General features: G+C 38.3%; 1 protein-coding gene across 1 annotated transcript in view; it reads right to left on the reverse strand.

The window, feature by feature from the left end:
- The window catches only part of LOC139958830 (uncharacterized), a 54,744-nt gene extending 47,818 nt beyond the window's left edge, over positions 1–6,926 (reverse strand). The window contains exon 1 of the mRNA XM_071956205.1: positions 6,799–6,926. The gene's annotated coding sequence lies outside the window, so the exon portion shown is untranslated. The remainder of the gene's footprint in view (positions 1–6,798) is intronic.
- Between the last annotated feature and the right edge of the window lie 15,961 nt (positions 6,927–22,887).

Below are 22,887 nucleotides of genomic sequence, written 5' to 3' on the forward strand. Positions count from 1 at the left end.
CCCGAGAAATGCCATTTCCGGTGATCTGGGGGGTATCAAAACCAGAAATTTTCTTGTACGCTGCGCGCCAACTGATGGTGGCGCTCCGCTTAGATAGTAATTCGCGCCCCCCGGATTAAAAAATCCTGGATACGCCCCTGGTATACTGTATTAAAATTTCAAACCAATCCGTTTTACTATATTCATTACACATTAACCCAGATTCAGATTTCTTAAAAACATTTCAAATGGATGAGCGAACGATCTTGCTAGTCACTGTTTTACTGCTGATGTCGTATTTGAGGCTAATCCAACATCGAAGGCATTTAATATTAGATCTTAACACCTAGGAAGGTATATGCGTAGGCTAATGTAACGTCATTATATGCTAGGCCATACGTAAGGGTTCTAGCCTTTTAGTAACTGCCGTAGCAACCGAGTCCAAAATCATCGTTTCGAAGTAATCATAAGTTACCGTTTTTTGGCCTCTTCAAAAACCTGTGAGTTTGGCGTACAATGAATTATAGTTTATTAGATTTAAGTGGACTGTCATTCAGTTTGTTCTATAGTCTCACGAACTTAACGGTGACTTTTATGCAGTGTTGGTCGAATCGGTGCGAAGAAAAATAAAATGTGTTTACGTATAGCGTCGTTAGGTAGTGTTTCTGTTAAGAAAGGCCCGGCCTGACATTTGAACAAACACAACGTAGGTATACCTCACGCCTACTGCACGTTCAAAAATACCCGCCAAATTACAACTAGATAGAGCGAATATTATAACTTAGTCGGAAATCTCAGGTCACCATAAGTCCGCGACCGTTCACATTACATTTATTAAGAATCCCCGAAAGAAGGATTATTCTTAAAAACGCGCGCGGACTTGAAGTATGAGTACACGAGCGTTCACACAAACATACATACATACGTATGCAAACACACCCATACACACATACACATACACGCACACCCTCTCAAACCGATGAAAGCATCATACTTCTATGACATCGTGCAATCACCAACATAATATTGGGTTAAAATTATCACAAATTCATTTCTATGCAGAACATCTTTTTTTATTCAAAATGGTATCTTAAATGATTTGATTTAATATATGTTTATTAATATTTCCTTATTATTTTCAGTTGACTAACACTTTGAAAACCACTATGGTTACAAAGATAAAATGGTGATCATTAGATGTCATTTTGATCTTAGTAATACAGTGAAAAGCAGTGTGATGTGACAAACAATAATTCACAATGACACAGGCTGTTCTGAAGTGACCATTGACCTCAACAACTGGCTTCTTGTACTAAATGTGATACATCAAAATACTAAATATGACATCTGTCCTTGTTAAAATATTGTGATAAACAATGGTTTCCACAATTTGACCCCTGGTGAACTCAAACGAATATATGACCTAGCTCCGCCCACAACATAAGGTTCAATATCACAATATTGGGACTACTAGCCCCCTTCATCATCTACAAGACTGGATGGTGAATGCCAGCTGAACATACACTCTCAGGCGCGTATCCAGGGAGAGGCGATGGGGCGTACGCCCCGCGGGTAAGAAAAGAGAAGAAAGGGGAAAAGAGGGGGGAAAAGAGGAGGAAGGAGAGGAAGAAAGGGAAAAGAAAAAGAAAAAAGAGAGAAAAAGTAGAAAGGGAGAAAAGGAGGGAGCAGAAGAAAAACGCCAAGACATCGCCATTGAGATGGTGGCGCGATAGTATTTTGCGCCCCCCGGGTTAGAAAATCCTGGATACGCCCCTGAACAAAGTGGTATATAAACAGGACACTAGAGAAACAATAGTAGTTTATCGAGCTGGTGACCAAAAAATAACAAATAACAATGAAAGAAGGTAACAATTAAGAGTAGAGAAAAATAAACATGAGATAATCAATACTCAGTCAGCGTAGTTTTCAATTAGGTGGGCTTTAAGTTTGCGTTTAACGTTACATAAGTTTTAACAGTTTTTATATCATTTGGAAGCACTTTCCAGGTTTTATAGCAGTAGTTGTTCAAGAGTAATTTACCGTGTTTCGAGTGATATCTGCTAACAGAAAAATGGGTATTATACCTCGTACTGTTACGAATATACGCGGAATTACAGGGATTAACAATATCACTAAAGACACGGGGAGAATATTGTTGATATAATTATAAATAAAAAAACACATCTTGAGAACATGAATGTCACTGACCTTATAGAATACCAAGGTCTGTGTGCAAAGTACTGGTAGGATAACGTCGATGTTTAAAAGTAATGGTTTTAACATTCTATTTTGGAGGATTTGTAAAGGCTTAAGTATGGTAGCTTTAGCCATGCCATAAATTTCAGCACCGTAAGAAATCTTTGAACAAACCAGTGAATAGTAAAGCTGAATAGCTACAGAGGGAGTGAGCGAATCCCTGAGGCGATAGAAAATGCCATTAAACTTAACAAGACTATTACAAAGGTCATCAATATGTTGCTTGAATGACAATTTATCATCAATCATAAGGCCAAGATATTTGATGCAATCTGTTTTACGAATATTAGTATTATTCAAAACAAAATGCTCTGGACACGAATGAGAAACATTATCTTTGGCATGAAAAATAGTAAAGTTAGTTTTCCCAATATGCAAGGTAAGTCTGTTGGCATCAAATCATTTCTTGAGACTGCTTAACGTTGATTGTGCTTTAAGCACGATATTGGTACAGTTTTTGTCGTGGACAAAAATTGTTTGTGTCATCAGCAAAAAGTCTTAAGGACTCGTCAGGTACAACATTTTTAATATCGTTTACATAGATTAAGAATAACAGCGGTCCTAAAACAGAACCTGGGCATGGAAGCTAGGGTGTGTCAATTTTAATGCCACTGAACATAAATTTGCCTGACTCTCAATAATAAATGCATATCTGTCCCCTCTATCCCACACCAATAGCTATACGTCAGGGTCCCCATACAAAACTCATTCAGTGAAAAATATATAGGCCTAGTATCCAAGTCTTAAAATTTGCTTGTGGAAAATATTGTTCACTCTGTTATAGTATTACCGTAACGATGAATTTCGTATAATACAGAAACTGTATAATAAAGAAACTGTAACTTACTATATTCGCGGCGGTGGTAAGTATCACTGTATGCTGTATTCTGCTCGAAGGGTTAGCCTAATGTTAGTTATTACTTTTTAAGGCATGGGCTAATTAGTTAATGTGCCTATTAAATCACTGTTGAATCCATACGTCGAAAGTAAAGAATATTTGGCCTATGAGTTACAGTATACTGGTATTCTTAGAAAAGCGGGTTATGTATAGTTTATAGTTTTCATGGGTCATTGCGCACATACAGCGCACCTGTGTTCCGCAATGCCATGCGGTAACAAAACAAAATGCTGCAGGCACTGGTGGTGTTTTCAAGTTTAATTTATAACCACTGAAGTTGACCACCACGTACTTCCTCATGAGGACTCTATAGACTTCATGGACTCATTACCATTTGCAAATTTGGACGCTTTTGTATTTTCTAGGGTTTTGGGTAACATACTTCCTTATTAAATGATATTTTTGTGAGCAGGAGCTTAACCTTTCACATGATGATAATGATATTTCACCCATTAATCTTAATTCAACTTTATATTGATCAGACGTAAAGTGATTTAAATACCGGTAATTTATTTTATAATTCCCTAAGTCCTTTTTCTTTGCTTCATGTAAATGCCCGTAGGTTATCAAGAAATGTTGATGACATAAATGAAATTTTGATTTCTTCTTCAAGTAATTTTACTGCCTTAGCAATTACGGAAACCTGGCTTCATCCTGATTCAAACCTTTGCTCAATTCAAATTCCAAATTATACTTTCATTCACAGGGACAGGAGTGTTAAACGTGGAGGGGAGTTGGTTTTTATATTAATAAAGTAATACCTTTTGTAATTAGAAACGATCTTTTATCAAACCCTCTGTTATTTGAATTCATGTTTGTTGAGGTTTAACTCAACAATAAAACTTTTATCTTGGGATTTATTTATTAACCCTCTGATGTCTCAATAGCTGCATTTTATGATGAATTATCTGATATTTTGCAAAACATACAAAAATGAAAAGAAAACTTGCTATCTTACAGGTAATTTTAATATTGATCTATTGAATGCATGAATATTTGCCTCATATTTCACATTTTCTTGATTTAATTGTTTTCTCATTCATATTTACCATTAATATCAAAATCAACAAGGATTACAGCCACATCTTCATCACTCATTGAAAATATGTTTTGTTATGATTCTATTGTTAATTCAAAATTTGGCATTCTATAATCTGACATTAGCGACCACTTACTAATATTTTGTTATTGGGATTTATACAATACTCTCAATCATCCTCATTTAAGCTATTGTAATCTAGTTCGGGGAAATGCTCACACTTCTCATCTAAATCAATTATTCATACTCCAGAAAAAAGCTGTTCGTTTAATCACCCAATCAAGTTTAAGAGCACATCATTCATCTCCTCTTTTGCTACCGGATTAGGTATCCTTAATATTTTTGACATCCACAGACACCATTGCGCTATATTCATTCTTAAATTTGTTAAGCAACTGTTACCAGATATTTTCTCAAATTTGTTTTCCTTCACTCATAATACGCATTCCCACAATACCAGGTCCTTCCAAAACCTTGATAGTATAGGCATATCCGTCCCTTCTACCCACACCTATAGCTATACTGCAGGGCGCCATACATAACAACACTCATTAACTACGTTCATCCACTGGATATCTTACTTGGGGCAGGGAGTTGTTATGGAACAACTTCCTGCCTGGGGTAACAGTTAAAGGCCAACGGTATTGGATAGCCTACCGATAGACAGACTCTATAACTGGAAAATATTGTTCACTTTCTCTGTTATAGTCTTACCGTAACGATGTATTTCGTATAATACAGAAACTGTATAATAAAGAAACTGTAACTTACTATTCGCGGCGGTGGTAAGTATCACTGTATGCTGTATTCTGTTCGAAGGGTTAGCCTAATGTTAGTGGTCCCTCTTTAACTGGCATGGGCTAATTAGTTAAAAGGCCTATTAAATCACTGTGAATACATACGTCGAAAGTAAAGAACATTCGGCCTATGAGTAACAGTATACTGGTATTCTTGGAAAAAGCGGGTTATGTATAGTTTAGTTTCCATGGGTCAGTGCGCACATACAGCGCACCTGTGTTCCGCAATGCCATGCGGTCACAACAAAAAAATATTGCAAGCACTGGTGGTGTTTTCAAGTTTAATTTATAACCACTGAAGTTGACCACCACGTACTTCCTCATGAGGACTGTATCGACTTCATGGACTCATTTACCATTTGCAAATTTGAACGCTTTTGCGATTCTAGGATTTTGGGTAACATACTTCCTTATTAAATGATATTTTGTTGTGAGCAGGAGCTTAACCTTTCACATGATGATAATGATATTTCACCCATTAATCTTAATTCAACTTTATATTGATCAGACGTAAGTGATTTAAATACCGGTAATTTATTTCATAATTCACTAAGTACTTTTTCTTTGCTTCATGTAAATGCCCGTAGGTTATCAAGAAATGTTGATGCCATAAATGAAATTTTGATTTCTTCTTCAAGTAATTTTACTGCCTTAGCAATTACGGAAACCTGGCTTAATCCTGATTCAAACCTTTGCTCAATTCAAATTCCAAATTATACTTTCATTCACAGGGACAGGAGTGTTAAACGTGGAGGGGGAGTTGGTTTTTATATTAATAAAGTAATACATTTTGTAATTAGAAACGATCTTTTATCAAACCCTCTGTTATTTGAATTCATGTTTGTTGAGGTTAAGTTCAACAATAAAACTGTATACCTTGGGATTTATTTATTAACCCCCTGATGTCTCAATAGCTGCATTTTATGATGAATTATCTGATATTTTGCAAAACATACAAAAATGAAAAGAAAACTTGCTATCTTACAGGTAATTTTAATATTGATCTTTTGAAGCATGAACAATTGCCTCATATTTCACATTTTCTTGATTTAATTGTATTCTCATTCATATTTAACATTAATATCAAAATCAACAAGGATTACAGCCACATCTTCATCACTCATTGAAAATATATTTTGTCATGATTCTGTTGTTAATTCAAAATCTGGCATTCTGTTATCTGACATTAGCGACCACTTACCAATATTTTGTTATTGGGATTTATACAATACTCTCATTCATCCTCATTTAAGCTATTGTAATCTAGTTCGGGGAAATGCTCACACTTCTCATCTAAATCAATTATTCATACTCCAGAAAAAAAGCTGTTCGTTTAATCACCCAATCAAGTTTAAGCGCACATACATCTCCTCTTTTGCTACCAGATTAGGTATTCTTAATATTTTTGACATCCACAGACACCATTGCGCTATATTCATTCTAAAATTTGTTAAGCAACTGTTACCAGATATTTTCTCAAATTTGTTTTCCTTCACTCATAATACACATTCCCACAATACCAGGTCCTTCCAAAACCTCTATAGTATAGGCATATCCGTCCCTTCTACCCACACCTATAGCTATACGTCAGGGCGCCATACATAACAACACTCATTAACTACGTTCATCCACTGAAAATTAAGGGCAGGGAGTTGTTATGGAACAACTTCCTGCCTGGGGTAACAGTTAAAGGCCAACGGTATTGGATAGCCTACCGATAGACAGACTCTATAACTGGAAAATATTGTTCACTTTCTCTGTTATAGTCTTACCGTAACGATGTATTTCGTATAATACAGAAACTGTATAATAAAGAAACTGTAACTTACTATATTTGCGGCGGTGGTAAGTATCACTGTATGCTGTATTCTGTTCGAAGGGTTAGCCTAATGTTAGTGGTTCCTCTTTAACTGGCATGGGCTCATTAGTTAAAAGGCCTATTAAATCACTGTGATTACATACGTCGAAAGTAAAGAATATTCGGCCTATGAGTAACAGTATACTGGTATTCTTGGAAAAAGCGGGTTATGTATAGTTTAGTTTCCATGGGTCAGTGCGCACATACAGCGCACCTGTGTTCCGCAATGCCATGCGGTCACAACAAAAAAATATTGCAAGCACTGGTGGTGTTTTCAAGTTTAATTTATAACCACTGAAGTTGACCACCATGTACTTCCTCATGAGGACGTACTCATCGTTCATGCATTCTATTGAATGCATGAATATTTGCCTCACATTTCACATTTTCTTGATCCAATTGTATTCTCAGTCATATTTACCATTAATATCAAAATCAACAAGGATTACAGCCATATCTTCATCACTCATTGAAAATATGTTTTGTTATGATTCTATTGTTAATTCAAAATCTGGCATTCTATTGTCTGACATAAGCGACCACTTACCAATATTTTGTTATTGTGATTTATACAATACTCTCATTCATCCTCATTTAAGCTATTGTAATCTAGTTCGGGGAAATGCTCACACTTCTCATCTAAATCAATTATTCATACTCCAGAAAAAAAGCTGTTCGTTTAATCACCCAATCAAGTTTAAGCGCACATACATATCCTCTTTTGCTACCAGATTAGGTATTCTTAATATTTTTGTTATCCACAGACACCATTGCGCTAGGCCTATATTCAGTGGCGTAGGAAGGTACTTTTGAGTGGGGGGCTGAAGACTGATGGCCGGCCTGGGGGAGGGGTCTAAGGGAAGGGGGTGTCCCCCCTGTGTGAATTTTTTGCGTTTCCAGGTGTCCTCAGATGCAATTTGGTGCAATATAGCACACTTCAACACCCACTCCATTTTGTAAACTTAATTTTGTATTTTCACCTGGCCTTAGATGCAATTTGGTGCTCCAAATGAGATTTTTTTTCTCATTTGGAAATGAAAAAGGGGTTTTCTGACTTGCGAAGCGGGGGGGGGGGGGCGGAATGATACTTCCGCCCCTCCACATTTTTCACTGGGGGGGGGGGGGGCTGGCGCCCCCAGCCCCCCGGTTCCTACGCCCTTGCCTATATTCATTCTTAAATTTGTTTAGCAACAATTATCATATAGTTTCTCAAATTTGTTTTCCTTCACTCATGATACACATTCCCACAATACCAGGTCCTCCCAACACCTTTTCTCTTCCCATTAATTCACACCTATTCAAACGCTAAATTGTATCTGATGGTACTAAATTCTTGAATCAAACCTGTGATTTCAATAAAATACGCAAAATCCGTAAAATTATTTTGCTGATTAATTAAAAAAGACACTTATATCTAAATATGAACACTTCTAGTTTACCCTTTTGTATTTTCATCTCCATTTTTGTTTATGTTTCTATTTGACATCTTTTTATTTTATCCCAACTGAATACTCCATTTCTTTTCTTCTGGCCAAGTTACCTGGTGGGTCAATACGGTGGGTGGGGTAAGGGGGGGGGGGCAGATTCTCTTCTGATACTTCTTTTTTCCCTTTTATTTACATGTACTTTGTAATTAATTATGTTACGGTGGGCTTCTTGTAAAAGCTTCGTATTCAAAGCCCTTCCACCATGGTCTTATCAATTGTTATATGTCTTTTCACTGTAAACATTGTAATATATGCATGAAAATAGAAAATAAATAAATCAAAAAAATCAAATCATATGTTACTTTCCATGGTATTGCATCTCAATTCATAGCATATATTACTCACCAACCATCACTCTACTTCCGAATGCGATTGTTAAGGCTGGTTTTTAAACTCTTCTTGCTTGCAACAGCAGCTACCGAAATTCTCACAATTGATAGAACTTTTATCATCGTGGACCCTTTAAGCCACGGACGTCAACCATTGGGGGTGGGTGACAGGGAGACATGTCCCCCAGTTTTGAGATAGCGGCACAATATATATTTTTAAGCCACTTACTTATACTAGATCATAATTTCTTACAACTCTTATATTCCGCCCTATTTAAAATTCTTAAAGACTGCGAGTTAAGCCAGTAACTGTCCTTTATGATGGATTTGTACCTCATGCGCTGATGTCCAAAATGGCTCAATTTTGGCTATACCACAAGCACGCGATACGTGTTCCATCTAACACTCACTACACAGTGTCTGAGTGAAAGGCCTACAACACGTTCTTATGTATTATGTTGCATAGCTGTAGCAGTGACAGTAAATGGTAAGTTTGAAACTGTTTATTTTAAGGCTTATTTGGGTGGTAGAACTTATATATGTAGTATGTGCAGTGAGCCTGCTTGGCGAACGAGGTGCCGGGGTGTTGGCCCAATAAGGTGCGCTTGGGATCGTCCGGTCCCGACCATCATGGATAGCTATTGATAATTAGGCCTGAATCACTGACCAACTTCCATTATCACGGGGCAACCATAGTGTAAACGGTTATTTTCCGAAACGTTGAACATCAAAGTCACGAAATACTGGGCTACCCGACATGAATTGAGAAGGGGGGGGGGGGCGGGGTAGATGCATGGTCACAGCAAGAAAGAAATTAGAATCTCTCAAAGATATTCCAATTCTACGGTGGCTAAATAATGTCATAAGGAAAAAGGGTGTCCTCAAATCTCACAATTTGGACTTTTTATCTCAAGGTTTGGACTTTCTCAACAATTTGATATAAGAAGTCAACATTTTGAGATTTGAGGACCCCCTTTTCCTTTCCTTTTTCCCTATTAAGCCACCGTACAATTCCACTTGTTTCCAAGATTGATTCCTTATACATGGAAAAATATATTATTGTCATATTTTCTGTGTCCCTTCATACGTTAGAAAGTATATTTTTTACATTCCTCCTTTAATTTGCTAATCAGGGCACCGATACTGTCTTCTAATTTGGGGTGGGGGGGGGGGCAAGACAGCCTGAGGCCAAGAAAAAAGTTGTCAAAATTCACCAACTTTGAAACGGTTGAAAACGGTTCTTTTTGAAAATCATTGCTTTGAAAATTATTGGGGTCATGCCCCCGCCCCCACCAATGTGTCGGTGGCTATGCAAATGTCATTTCAATGTCTAGTACATATGTGCCTGGTTTCATTGCAATTTCTGCTTGTTCCTGGAGTTACTTAGTTCAAAGTTGTTTTGCTTGTGTCCATATCCTAGGAACTAGTTCAATACATGGAAAAAACATTCAACTTATATCCTTCTTTAAAGTTTTGTTAGTCCCCCCCCCCCCTCCCCTTAGAATACCATTAACTAGAACACCAATGGTGCAGAAGCTCATACCTTTTCGAGCTTAAAAATGTAGGGCCCACAAAACTTTATGGCCCACCAAATTTCAGGGCATTTTTCAGATTCCACCAATTTTGGGCCCTTGAGGGATAACCCCCCCCCCCCACCTCCGTTAGCAGAATCCTGGCCACACCACTGGCTATAATTCCTATTTTCCCCCTTTAAATCCTATTTTACCCACTCTCTCAAACAATACCACTGACCTACCCTATTAAACTTTCTCCCCTCTACCTGAGCAGACCTGAAGCACTCCTTGCCAAAATTTTGGCTGGCTGCCTACATACCTCAGGCTCAAAGACTTCTAAGAATCGGCAAGTGCTGATTGGCTATAGGGCTCTCATGCTTACAGTTCAACAGTTAATAACAACTCCCAGTCCTGCTTTAATTCCACTAACAGCCTCTGCAGAGCTTAACCACAAATGTAAACAAACACTGCAGAGACTGGGAGACAAATTAAAGGAGCTTTGGCAAAAGGTGAAGGCTCAGATTTTTTTAAACAATGGGGATTAATTGTAATTAATTAACTTTTGACCAAAAATTATTAGGCATCACCTTATTCATACACAATCCAACAATCATTAGTTCAACTTTGAATATGATCCATCAAAATCTTGAGGAGATTGATATATTTGAAAATATTACAAAGAATGACCCCCGATGACCCCCTAAATGACCTTTGACCTCAATTTTCCGAACACCCCTCGTAACTCTCATCCCGAGGAACGTTGTGACCAAGTTTCATTATAACTGGCCATACACTGTACGAACAGGAGCAATTTGAAAATATAGGGCCGCGGCCCGGGCCACAAAAGACCCCTAGTTGGTCTTTGATCTCAAATTCATGAACACCCTGAAGGTAAAACTTCCATAGTACTATCGTGACAAACCCTCAACATTGTACCATGGAATCTGTAGGAGAAGAAGCATTTTGCGTATTTCCCCAAAATGGCCCATTACGGCCCACAGGTGACCTTTGACCCCAAATTTTGGACCATCTCTGATGGCCCTATACCCAATGGTCCTTGTGTCCAAGTTTCATGAAATTCCATCAAACACTGTGCGAGTGGGAGCGGTTTTACCAATTGTTGACGGATAGAGTGATAGAGTGATAGACGCTGCACTGTAACAATAGCTCACACCAGCATGCTGGTATGAGCTAATAATATATACAGTCAAGAAACTTATTACAACCGCCCTCTCCCCACCCAGTACAAAACAAGTATGGCATCAAGGTTAGAACATGCTTGTCGCATCTATACAAAGTACCTTGACTGCAACAAATGTGTATTTAACGGCGGATCCTGCATGATGGGTATTAAAGCTCCGATAGACTGACGTCCCATTTGCCTTTCCCTATATCTAGAGACTCCTTCGAATGGCTCTCATCCGTTCACCTCATTGAAACCGGTTAACCGAGAACTGTGCACCGGAGGTATGGGCCGAAATATTGGGAATTTACTTACTAGTTTGGGATCACATCACAATTAATCTTTTAAATTGCGTTTATTAATCTGTATATATTATAAAAAATCATCACGACCGTCTAATTGCAAATGCGTATAGATGTGCATGGCTTGAGGGTCAGAAGGCATGTTTGAGGGGATGGAAACTGCTACTGTATTTCCGAGCCCTCAAAGATGAGCCAATCAGAACCAGAGTATAGCTTTCGTATATTTTTCGTAGTTGTGTGAAACACATGTATATGAAATACTTTTAACTTTGAAAATTGAAATTTATTTTTCACTTCTCAAAATGAAACTTGACTAAAACAAACTAATGAGTTTCTTTGTAGCCGGATTTCACTATGAACACTAGCATTGAAATCGATATATACATATATTTCGATTTCAACCCAAAATGTTGTTTTAAGTATATGGTAATTATGAATATCTTTCTCGAAAAACAAAAAACGGAAAGTTTTTAAAGGATTGTAGATACCAAAACATCCACTATTACAGATCCAATATACTGTACTATCCAGCTTATGATGAATGTTATGACACAAGGGTGGCTATAGTTACACTTCTATAAGACTAAGCTATATACCTTACAGCATATACAGGGGCGTCGGAAGCTATTTGGGATTGGTACGGCAGATCAGAGTGTGGCCATCTATCATAATTATCGGGGGGGGGGGGGCGTTTGGTACGTCAAACTATGCTAAGCGCCACCATGGTTGGCGCGTAGCGTAATGGAGAAAATTTTGCAAAAATGCCTCCCAGATTGCTAGAAATGGCCCGAGCTTGAAAACGAGACCTGCCAGAGTAGTCAAATTTAGCCTACTGGCCGTCATCATTATTGAAAATTATTGAAAAATATACCTCCCAGATTATTTGTTGCCATTTTTTTTCTTAGTCCTACTTTTTTTTTTCTTTTTTTGCGCCGTGAATATTGGTCCTGCGTTCGCCGGACCTGCCGAACCGGCTCCGACGCCCCTGATATATAGAGCAGACTAAAGTGAAGTAAAAAGAAAGCGACGTCACCCAAATGACCTGTCCAGTGTCATACTATGTCCCTAATTAAAAGTCGTAAGCACCAAGTTTGTCACAACATTACCAGAAACATGCAAATAAATATTCCAGATATTTGTTTACAGAAAGTGTGATACGTTTCATGTCTTTGTGGCCATATTAGCATTTCTAATACTTTTTGTATCACTATATAAGATCAATTTTGTTATGTAGATACCGAGCGATGTTTACTTTATTTTGTGCCTTCTAACATTACACACTAAGCTTTTGAATTATAGACTATACTTATAATAAATCCTTGTGTAAGAAAACAACAAGATATTTGATACACATTATAGCCTAATGGCTCCATACCAACATGAGCTTATACTACCAGCTTGTTAGAATCAGATTTTATAACATTTTAAAGAAGATAGCCAATATGTATAACATGTCACAGGTCAAAGAAAGGGCGCCGGAGGGTATAATAAAGATTGCGAGGGTGGGGCGGGGGGTGGGGGCATATAAAGGGTCAGATAATGTATAAAATGACGATAAACATTGTGCCCTATACTTGATGTAAATATAACGTCACACAGGAAGTCGCCATAATTATTAAATCCTTCTGACAATCTGTTGTTTTTCTCTATGTTACGTTGGAATGCGAGAGATCTCGATAACTAATTTTTAACGAGACACAAGCCTGGGTTCGTTTCCGTAAGGAACACAGACAAATTGACGAGTCTAGAGATTTTAAATGAGAACGTAAACAATATTGAACAATGGATCTCGAACCAACAACAACAAGTGGTAATTACAAATATATAGAAAATTACTCACAAACTTAACAAGATAGGATACACTTTAAAACACGATGGTCTCTTCCAACGGCGATATCCCTCAGCGGCCACGACCTTGATGACGACGATTCTCGGTCCGTTGTACCGCGAACTTCACTGGTCCTCGACGAAGTTTCTCGCGATCCCAGAAACAGCAGTCACCTTCTTTCCGGCGATGCTCCAAAATAGAAGACGGACTTCCAGCCACAATCGAGTGAAGCACAAGTCGAACTTCTCGCCGACTTAATATTACCAGAGTCAGGCCAAAATCAGCATTATAGTACCAACTCCTGGCGTAACGAACTTCCTCAACGGAGACAGAAATTCTTCACCTTCTCCGCAATAACGACTGAAAACTGTAGTATCACAGTAAAGTCCTCTTCAAACTTCTGAATGGAAGTGTAGAATCAATTTTGGTATCGATATCTCAATCCTTCAGAAAATACTGGTAGTTGAGCACTGACGATATATAGTAGAATGATATAATATGTGTCGTCGCTTGTATTCGTACAGAAACTGAGAAACTCTCCGATCTGGGCGGGTTTATATACGATTCGCCATGTCAAGAATCATCTAGATCTCTCTCGATACACCTGAGTGACAACGCGACCCGGTTTCTCTATTCTTGGAAGTCCTTTGCATCGCTCGCGAACATTCCAGAGAATCCACGAAGATGTGTACAGCTTACACGCGATCTCACGTAAACCGACGTTAACCCGAGACCAGCGCGTCATCATAAGGAATATACCAGAACAATCGTGTATTATAACATTCTGACACGGTAACCCGACCTAATTTCTCAAATACTGATTTATCACGTAGGCAATTTCAAACACTCTCAACATTATAACATTAGGTTTCTCAGTAGCAGTGACTAGCGTTAGGCTACAATGGGCCCGCGTAACATTCTATAATAGTACTTTTTAGGAAATATTTACTGATTTGAGGTAGGGCCATGCCATGGACCTTTATGGATGAACAGGATGTGGCCCCGGGGTCAGTTAGGCGTACGTCCATGTAGTAGGGTTAGGTCTGCCTCCTGAAAAACAAAAAACTCAAAAGTTAGACATCAAATGGTGCATTCTGAGGAACAAACAATTCATTAGGTCATGATCTATAATATGATGTAACCGCAAGGCTGTGGTACAAACAAGGGCGTAGGAACCGGGGGGCTGCCAAAAAAATCCAAAGGGGGAGGGGGACAAACCCTCCCCTTAGACCCCTCCCCCAGGCCGGCCATCAGTCTTCAGCCCCCCCCCCCTCCACTCAAAAGTAGCTTCCTACGCCACTGGGTACAAATACCCCCAACGGAACGTTTCCTACGACTGACGGTGGGCAGATAAACTCCCTAACTTTTGGGCACGCACCTACTGAGCAAGGTACCTTTCAATAATATTCAGTAGTTCATTTTTTCCTTACCATCATTTTATTTTTTACAACCAAACCTCTACTGCAGAGTTTCACGCTTACTAGCAATCGTCAGGAGGTGTACTAAAAAGCTATCTCTCTTTCATCTTAGTTTTGACTTTATTTTGGGGATGTTTTGGTTGATGTCTGCAGCTTGCGAGGATTTCTGATCGTTTGTTCAAATTAGGGCTTGAATGGTCTATTATCGCTAGTTTCTCGGCCTGGCATAAATTACAAGAACCTGAGCTGTTGATCGATGTTGTTGATCTCCTGACAATTTACATTACGCTCTTCTTCATAACGTGGAATTGAGCACTCTGTCGTGTTCTACTTGGAAGAGTTTATACACTTCTATATATATATATATATATATATATATATATATATATATATATATATATATATATATATATATATATATATATATATATATAATATAACGAATATCCACGTTTACTCCAAAAGAAAATATTATTAGAGAAAACCAGAGAAATAAGATATGACTCATAATTGACAAATAAGGAGTAAGTTTTAGAAAATATATTGGAATTTTCGGTCCCCCTGGGACCTTCGTCAGCAATACTTGGCAGTCGAATGAGAAGTACAAAATGTGACACAATGAAAGTATGACGCTAGATAAGTGTAAGTTGCAATGATGGAATTAAAACCAAATAAACCATGACTATACAGGAAGCGGATTAAGGAGCAAAGAACGGATTACATATGCTTGTAGAACTGGTAGTTGTTAAGGGGTCCCAAGTCTTTGTTGAGGCCGGTGATGTGAGACTTAATACGAAAGATCCAATCGATTTCTTTACGTTTACGTTCAGTAGTTGATTTGAAGTTCGAGGCAATTAAAATACATTTTAGGTTTTTTAGAGAATGACCATGAAGATTGAAATGTTCGGACACTGGGAATCCTGCAAAATTATCACGAATAGATTTTTTGTGATTATTAAAACGTAAGCGGAATCGGGAGCCTGTTTCACCTACATAATTGCCCTCTTTGCAAAGTACACAATAGAAAATGTAAATAACATTAATAGAATCACAAGAGAGGGAAGGTGGTCTAAGACTAAAGTCGACATTGGGAATCTTGACCACGGTGCCTGGGGTAATATGGGGGCATATTTGGCATCTAGGTTTACCGCAAGGAAAATTGCCTGCGGAGGTGGAAACTGAGCGGGGGAGTCTGGAGGAAGTGAGAAGAAATTTAAGGTTGGGGGGTTGACGAAATGCTAGCATGGGGGGTACCTTAAACGATTCTCCTACAGACTGATCGTCTTGAAATACAGCAAATTCCTGTTTGATGGAGCGAATGAGAGATTTGATGAGGGGGTTGTAACTGGTAACGAACGGAATGCGTGTGTTGGGACTTTTAGACTTGTATTTTAATAAGTCCTCACGGCTCAACTTGTCGGCCCTGGAAATACCCTGTCTAATTAAGTGAAGGGGGTATCCGACGTTCAAGAAATAACCAGTTAATATGGATACCTGGTGTTTAAAATCACATGGGTTGGAGCAAATGCGTTTAAGTCTAAGGCATTGGCTGTAAACAATAGAACTCTTGAGATTATGTGGGTGAAAACTATTAAAGTGTAAATACATATGAATATCAGTGGGCTTATAATAGACCGAAGTGGTTAAGGAATTGCCATCCAACTTGACCAGAACATCTAGGAATGAAATTTGATGTTTGGAAACTTCGACAGAAAATTTAATGCTGTCATGAAAAGAATTAACATGATCAAAGAAAGACTTAAGAGATTCTTCACCATGTGGCCAGACAAAAAATATATCGTCAATATATCTATAATTATGTGATGGCTTAAGAGGAGAAGTGGATAGCATTTCCTGTTCTAATTCGTGCATAAATATGTTGGCGTAACAAAGTGCCATCTTAGTGCCCATAGCGGTACCATTGATTTGTAGATAATATTTCCCGTTAAAAGAGAAATAATTATTACTTCATATGAAACGTAAAATGGGACCAAGATCATCACCTAAAGTGGGGTTGGTGGCATGCTCACGAAGAAAATTTTGACAAGCGATAATTCCCTCATCATGAGGGATATTAGTGTACAAAGAGGATACATCCATAGTAACGAGTAAGGAATTCATTGGTAACGCCTGAATAGTGTTAAGAATTTTCAAAAAATGCGTAGTGTCCTGTATATAAGAAGGAATATGGGTTAATAGAGGGTTGAGTACGGAGTCCATGTATCCTGAAAGATGCTCAGTTAGCGTACCAATTCCTGAAATAATAGGTCGGCAAGGAGGGAATAGCTTGAGTTTCCTGGCTAGCTTACAAATGTCAGAACGGCGGATATTCTCAGGGTCAGAAGGGGTCACTCCGGGTAGTTCTTTTTGAGCCTCTGTTATTAATTTAGGTAGTTTGTGGACTTTAGGTAAAGTATAGAACGTACCCAACGACGGATCCTTAGGTGTAAGTTCTGCTATCTTGGTTGCTACGTGTTGTGGTACCGATTGACATAATTCGTCAATTTTGGGTTGGAAGAGTCTGGAAGGGTCTTCCGGTAATATCTTGTAAAAATCAGAGTTACTAAGTTGCTTCTCTGCTTCAAAAATGTAGTCGGTAGTGTTAAGAATAGTGGTGGCACCTCCTTTATCCGCTTGTCGTATAACGACATCCGGGTTGTTCCGAAGTTTCTTAATAGCCATGGACTGAGTACGGTTGACGTTAGAGGAGAGTGGACGTTTGGCATTCTCTAAAATAAATTTGTCGAGGTAAGTTTTGGCTTTGCAGGCAAATGAGTCTATAAATCTGTTGCGTCCTTCTGGTGGCGTCCAACTGGATTTTGTGTTGGGAACATGTAGTTTTGGCTGCGTGTCCTTGCTGTTGATGTCTGGAATCGGGTCGGAAGTGTTATCTTCGAAAAACTCTCTAAGTCTCATACGGCGAACAAAATTATCCAAGTCAAAGCATAGACCAATTGGATCTAGTTTGCGGGAGGGACAGAAAGATAGACCATTTTGTAAAACCTTTTGTTCGTCTTTGGTAAGAACACAGTCCGATAGATTTAAGACGTTATCCGTGGTAGCGTTTTCAGCCCGATGAGATAATGGCTTAGGAAACTTACTGGTGATGTATGGATGGCCAGTGCTTTGCAGATGGTGAAGTAGCGGGTCCTGTGTGGTTAGTTGTTCAAGTTTACGCAGTTTCCTTTTAAAACAATTCTTAAGTCCCCTTCGGTAGGTAGTGTCCAGAGCAGAGAGAACCTTTTTGTTAGCGGCAGTATCTGGAACCAGGTTCTGTAAACTATCCTTGGTATGTATAAGTTCCTTCAGTCGATAACATGTTTTGTTTGGTATATGCGAACTTAAGAGCATGGTTACGTAGTTGGTGGGAGGCTCGAGAGCATATGGCGTCAGATATGCTATCAATACGTTTGTCACCACTGTGTAGAGGGTTGCGGATCCGGAGTCCTTTAGGTACAATGTTCAGCTGTTTACATTGTGATAGGAACACTATATCCGATCGGGTCCTAGCTAACTTATTGAGAAGAAGTTCGTGCTGCCGTCTAGCGTGGAGAGATTCGCCGTCAAGGCGAGGACCAAACATAATATAACGAAAATCCACGTTTACTCCAAAAGAAAATATTATTAGAGAAAACCAGAGAAATAAGATATGACTCATAATTGACAAATAAGGAGTAAGTTTTAGAAAATATATTGGAATTTTCGGTCCCCCTGGGACCTTCGTCAGCAATACTTGGCAGTCGAATGAGAAGTACAAAATGTGACACAATGAAAGTATGACGCTAGATAAGTGTAAGTTGCAATGATGGAATTAAAACCAAATAAACCATGACTATACAGGAAGCGGATTAAGGAGCAAAGAACGGATTACATATGCAATCCTCGCAAGCTGCAGACATCAACCAAAACATCCCCAAAATAAAGTCAAAACTAAGATGAAAGAGAGATAGCTTTTTATATATATATATATATATATATATATATATATATATATATATCCAGCGCGTATCCAGGATTTTCTAACCTGGGGCGCTAATTACTATCAAAGCGGAGCGACACCATTGGTTGGCGCCCAGCGTAGAAGAAATTTCTGGTTTTGACAATCCCCCAGATCACCGGAAATGACACTTCTCGGGCTTGAAATGACCATCCAGATGTACACTTTTGCCTGAGAACCAAGTTTTTCCCAATAGTTTTTTTTTCCATCCATAACCTTTTTCAAGATTGTCACCAGTCACACATCATGTTCGACCTGCTTTTGTATGTTATTCTACGTAACGGCCCACAATACCCGTCAGCCCCACTTTTCAAGGTATTTAGCCCATTATTTGTTCAGAATTTTAATATGAATTCACTTCAAAACATACCCATGATGTTGCACAAAATTTCATCTATGGACAACCAATATAGAAAAAAAACCCTCAACCCTTAACACACCGGTAAAAATTGCACATGTAGATAATAATCATGAGTGACAACATGCATATATACGGAAACGACCACGAAGAGTAATTTACCTCATGCAGCATGTGTTGGATGAACTTTTAGCCACCGCCATATATGATTTGGATAAATAATCTCATGCATTATTTTCTATTTATAGCCACACAAAAAAACTATGCCACCAAATGTTGGGGGGGGGGATATTAGATACTATATCCCCCACCTAAAATATTGGGGGGACATATCCCCAATCAGCATCATGCTCCGATTTGGACGATTCTGGTTTCGATATTTGTTGGTCTATTGATACCTATTTTAATCATCATTATACTATAGAAGGAATGTATCTATGTAAAAGATGAAACCAATTGATCTCCTCTTAACCCCCCCCCCCATCCCCACACGACCACCACTACCACCATGACCCCATCGTGATCTTCAGAAAGTTTACTCCAGAAAATCCTTTTTACATGAATGAAGGCACAATTGTTACCGGTATTTGTATCCTTTTTAGATAATAAAATACAGGCATTTCAAGTTTGCTAAGAGCAAAGTAAATGAAATTCAAAAATGGATCAGCTTCATACGCGCCTCATTCGGATTCCCTGACAAAACTAATATTAAGGAGATGATGTAAATATGATTCGCAGTATGTAACACTTGTCCCCTCCCCCCCCCCTTCCCTCCCATCTTAAGAGCGGTGTTTGGGGGACAACTAGTTTTATTCCTCTTCCCCCTTACTTTACATCTTTGCCCCCGCCCCAAAAATTCAGGTTATTTTCCCCCTTGTGAGTAATTTATTTATTCTTGTACAGCTTCGATCCTTTCAAACGCAAGAAATTCGACAAGGATGGAATGCATGCACAAGCACCAGCAACAGACGTTAATCCGGAACTTAACGATGGTTTTGACCATGCAACAGATGCAAGAAAATTTCCAGTGTTTTTGGAAAAGAATCAATAGCAGCCACCGGAACACCCCTATAAATATAAATACTTTGGTTTTAATTTAAACTTACATGATCTACGTAAACATTTTACTTGAATAAGTTTTCCCTTTCATTTTCTTTAAAAAATCATGTTATAGCCCTCTTAATGTTTGGTAAATATGGATGTAAAGGGATTTCGACGTCAGATCATAATAAAATTCGCCGGCAGATATAGCCAGCCCCACTGACAAAATTGGGGAAAGCCAACATTTGAAACGGGAGTCTCTGGAGAACCAAAGGATACTTCAACTTGGGACAACATTACAACAGCTTTTCGAATAAACTTTTGACGTTCAATAATTCGGGCGAATTGCGCAATATATGAAGTTTCAATGTTGACATTGTTATTAGTTACTTTTAGTTTTAGAGTGAATTGACTGCGAGCAGGTACAAGCGAATTTCTGTGGCAGGGAGCCGCAGAAATATCTTAAGAACCTTTCCGAATATCACTGTTGAGAAGCTTCAAATTAAGGCACGTTATGGCAAAAGTTGCATTGGTGAGCTATCCAATTGACAGATTTGATTTTCATTTATATATATTTTATGTAGTGGAACCAGGCGTTACACTATGTATTACAGCCCTAACTTACTGTAGCTTAGGCTAGGATTAAGTCTACAGGAGGCGAACGGTTACCTACACTACAGTAGGCCTAGGTCCTTACGACTGCAACCGTACCGAACAGGAAGAAAAGTAGTATTTTAGAGCTAAGTTAGGCTATTCCTAATTGTCATTGCCAGGAAGCCCTTTGTATCATTCAGTATGGCCCATAGTTACTTTACCAATGAGACCGCAGAGTACACAAAAATTTCACCCTAGGCTTGAGTTGACGGCATGTGATGAAGTGCATCACTGCATGTGATCGCTTTCACTGACATATTTTGGCTTTAATAGAATTCAAGCCTTGAAACAAAGGGCAATAACAGGTATTTGCATTGAAAGATGCACTGTTTCACAATATTCTAGCCAACACGTGACATGTGGGAGAATCAAGAGCAACTGCAAACAAAGTCACCATTCCCAACACTACAGTGCCCTACAGAGTATCTAGGCCTACACCCGAAATCGCATTTCCCCCAACTATCCATTAGTCTGCACATGTAAATAATAATTGTTTAAAAATTCTGTAATTTTTTGTATTGATCTTAAGTCAGTACATTTTGCTTTCAGCATTGGAAACCAGCTGTATCCTGCTGTTCAGTGAATAGGCAACATGTGTCATGTTATTTATGTGACTGCCACTTTGCCAAGGGAATGACATGCCAGATTCCTTTTGTCCAGAAGCTTTGTGAGCAGTGAGGACACTTCTTATTCCCCTAACTTCAGGATGAATATCATGATATGTTCACTTATTCCTCTGGCATCTTGAGCAAATATGTGTGATCATGTCTCTTTGTCAATTCAAGATTTGTAACTAAGGCTTTCGTTTTGTTTATTGCAATGATTGTATTTCCCCGGTAACATTGAATTTTTTTTACTGAATTTGCATGATGTCACAAAGTAAATATTTGCTTTGTACGTTTTTCATAGTCACTTGGTCCAATATGGTGTAGAAATTAGATTGGACTCGGAGGCAATAATGAACACTTTGCTAACACATACAATGTGTCACATAAAGGTCTATCAAATGGATATTGACAGTTTTCAAGCTAAACAAAAATATCTTTGCACATGCAATTGAAAAGTAGGAAATGTAACCTATGATCGTGATAAATGCAGAAATAATTCATCGATGTTATTAATTCCTACAGGTCAGTGGGGCCAACAAGGGCATTGGTTTTGCTTGTATAAGAGCTCTTTGCAAGCAGCTTAAAGATGACAATGCTGTTTACCTGACTGCCAGAAATCCAGAGCTGGGTAAGAAGGCCGTGGCTGATCTCGAGAAGGAAGGACTGAAGCCTCGATTTCATCAACTGGATATCACAGATCAAAGATCAGTGGAGGCATTGAGAGATCATGTCCAAAAAGAACATGGAGGGCTGGATATTGTTATTAATAATGCTGGTTTTGCATTCAGAGTAAGCAAATGATAAATAAAAGATTCACTGCATGTTTCTTAGAGGTGCTGGAAGTGTTAACAAAGACATTCGCAGAACCAAAAGTTTTGAAATTTTGTGAAATCAAACGTACTGTAGTTTTTTTGATATTGGCGAAGGAAAATTTCCCAGACAGTTTGCAGTTATTCTTTTACCTTCATGTTCTAATTTTTTAAATTTTTTTATTACCCACTTACTGTATGTCGATATATACTTGTAGATTGTTGGGGCCTTTCATAAACACTTTAAAGAAGCTTTGTGCATTGGTTTTGATAAGATTAAATATTTCCTTTACCAATTTCCACCAATTGCAGAATGAAATATTTTAGGGAAGTACCTTTCAATTTAATAAAATAAGAAATTGACATGTTTTATGTCGTTTAAAATTTGGCATAATCTTCGAAGAAGTAATTTTTGAAAATTGTCAACTTTACAGTATGTTTTTTTTTTTTTATCTTTCTCCAAAACATGTATCCCAGTTAGTGAAGACTGATATTGTATTTCGAAGTACCGTAATTGTCTTCTAATTTACAG

The sequence above is a fragment of the Apostichopus japonicus genome, chromosome 18, assembly GCF_037975245.1.
Source record: "Apostichopus japonicus isolate 1M-3 chromosome 18, ASM3797524v1, whole genome shotgun sequence".
Lineage (NCBI taxonomy): Eukaryota > Metazoa > Echinodermata > Holothuroidea > Aspidochirotida > Stichopodidae > Apostichopus > Apostichopus japonicus.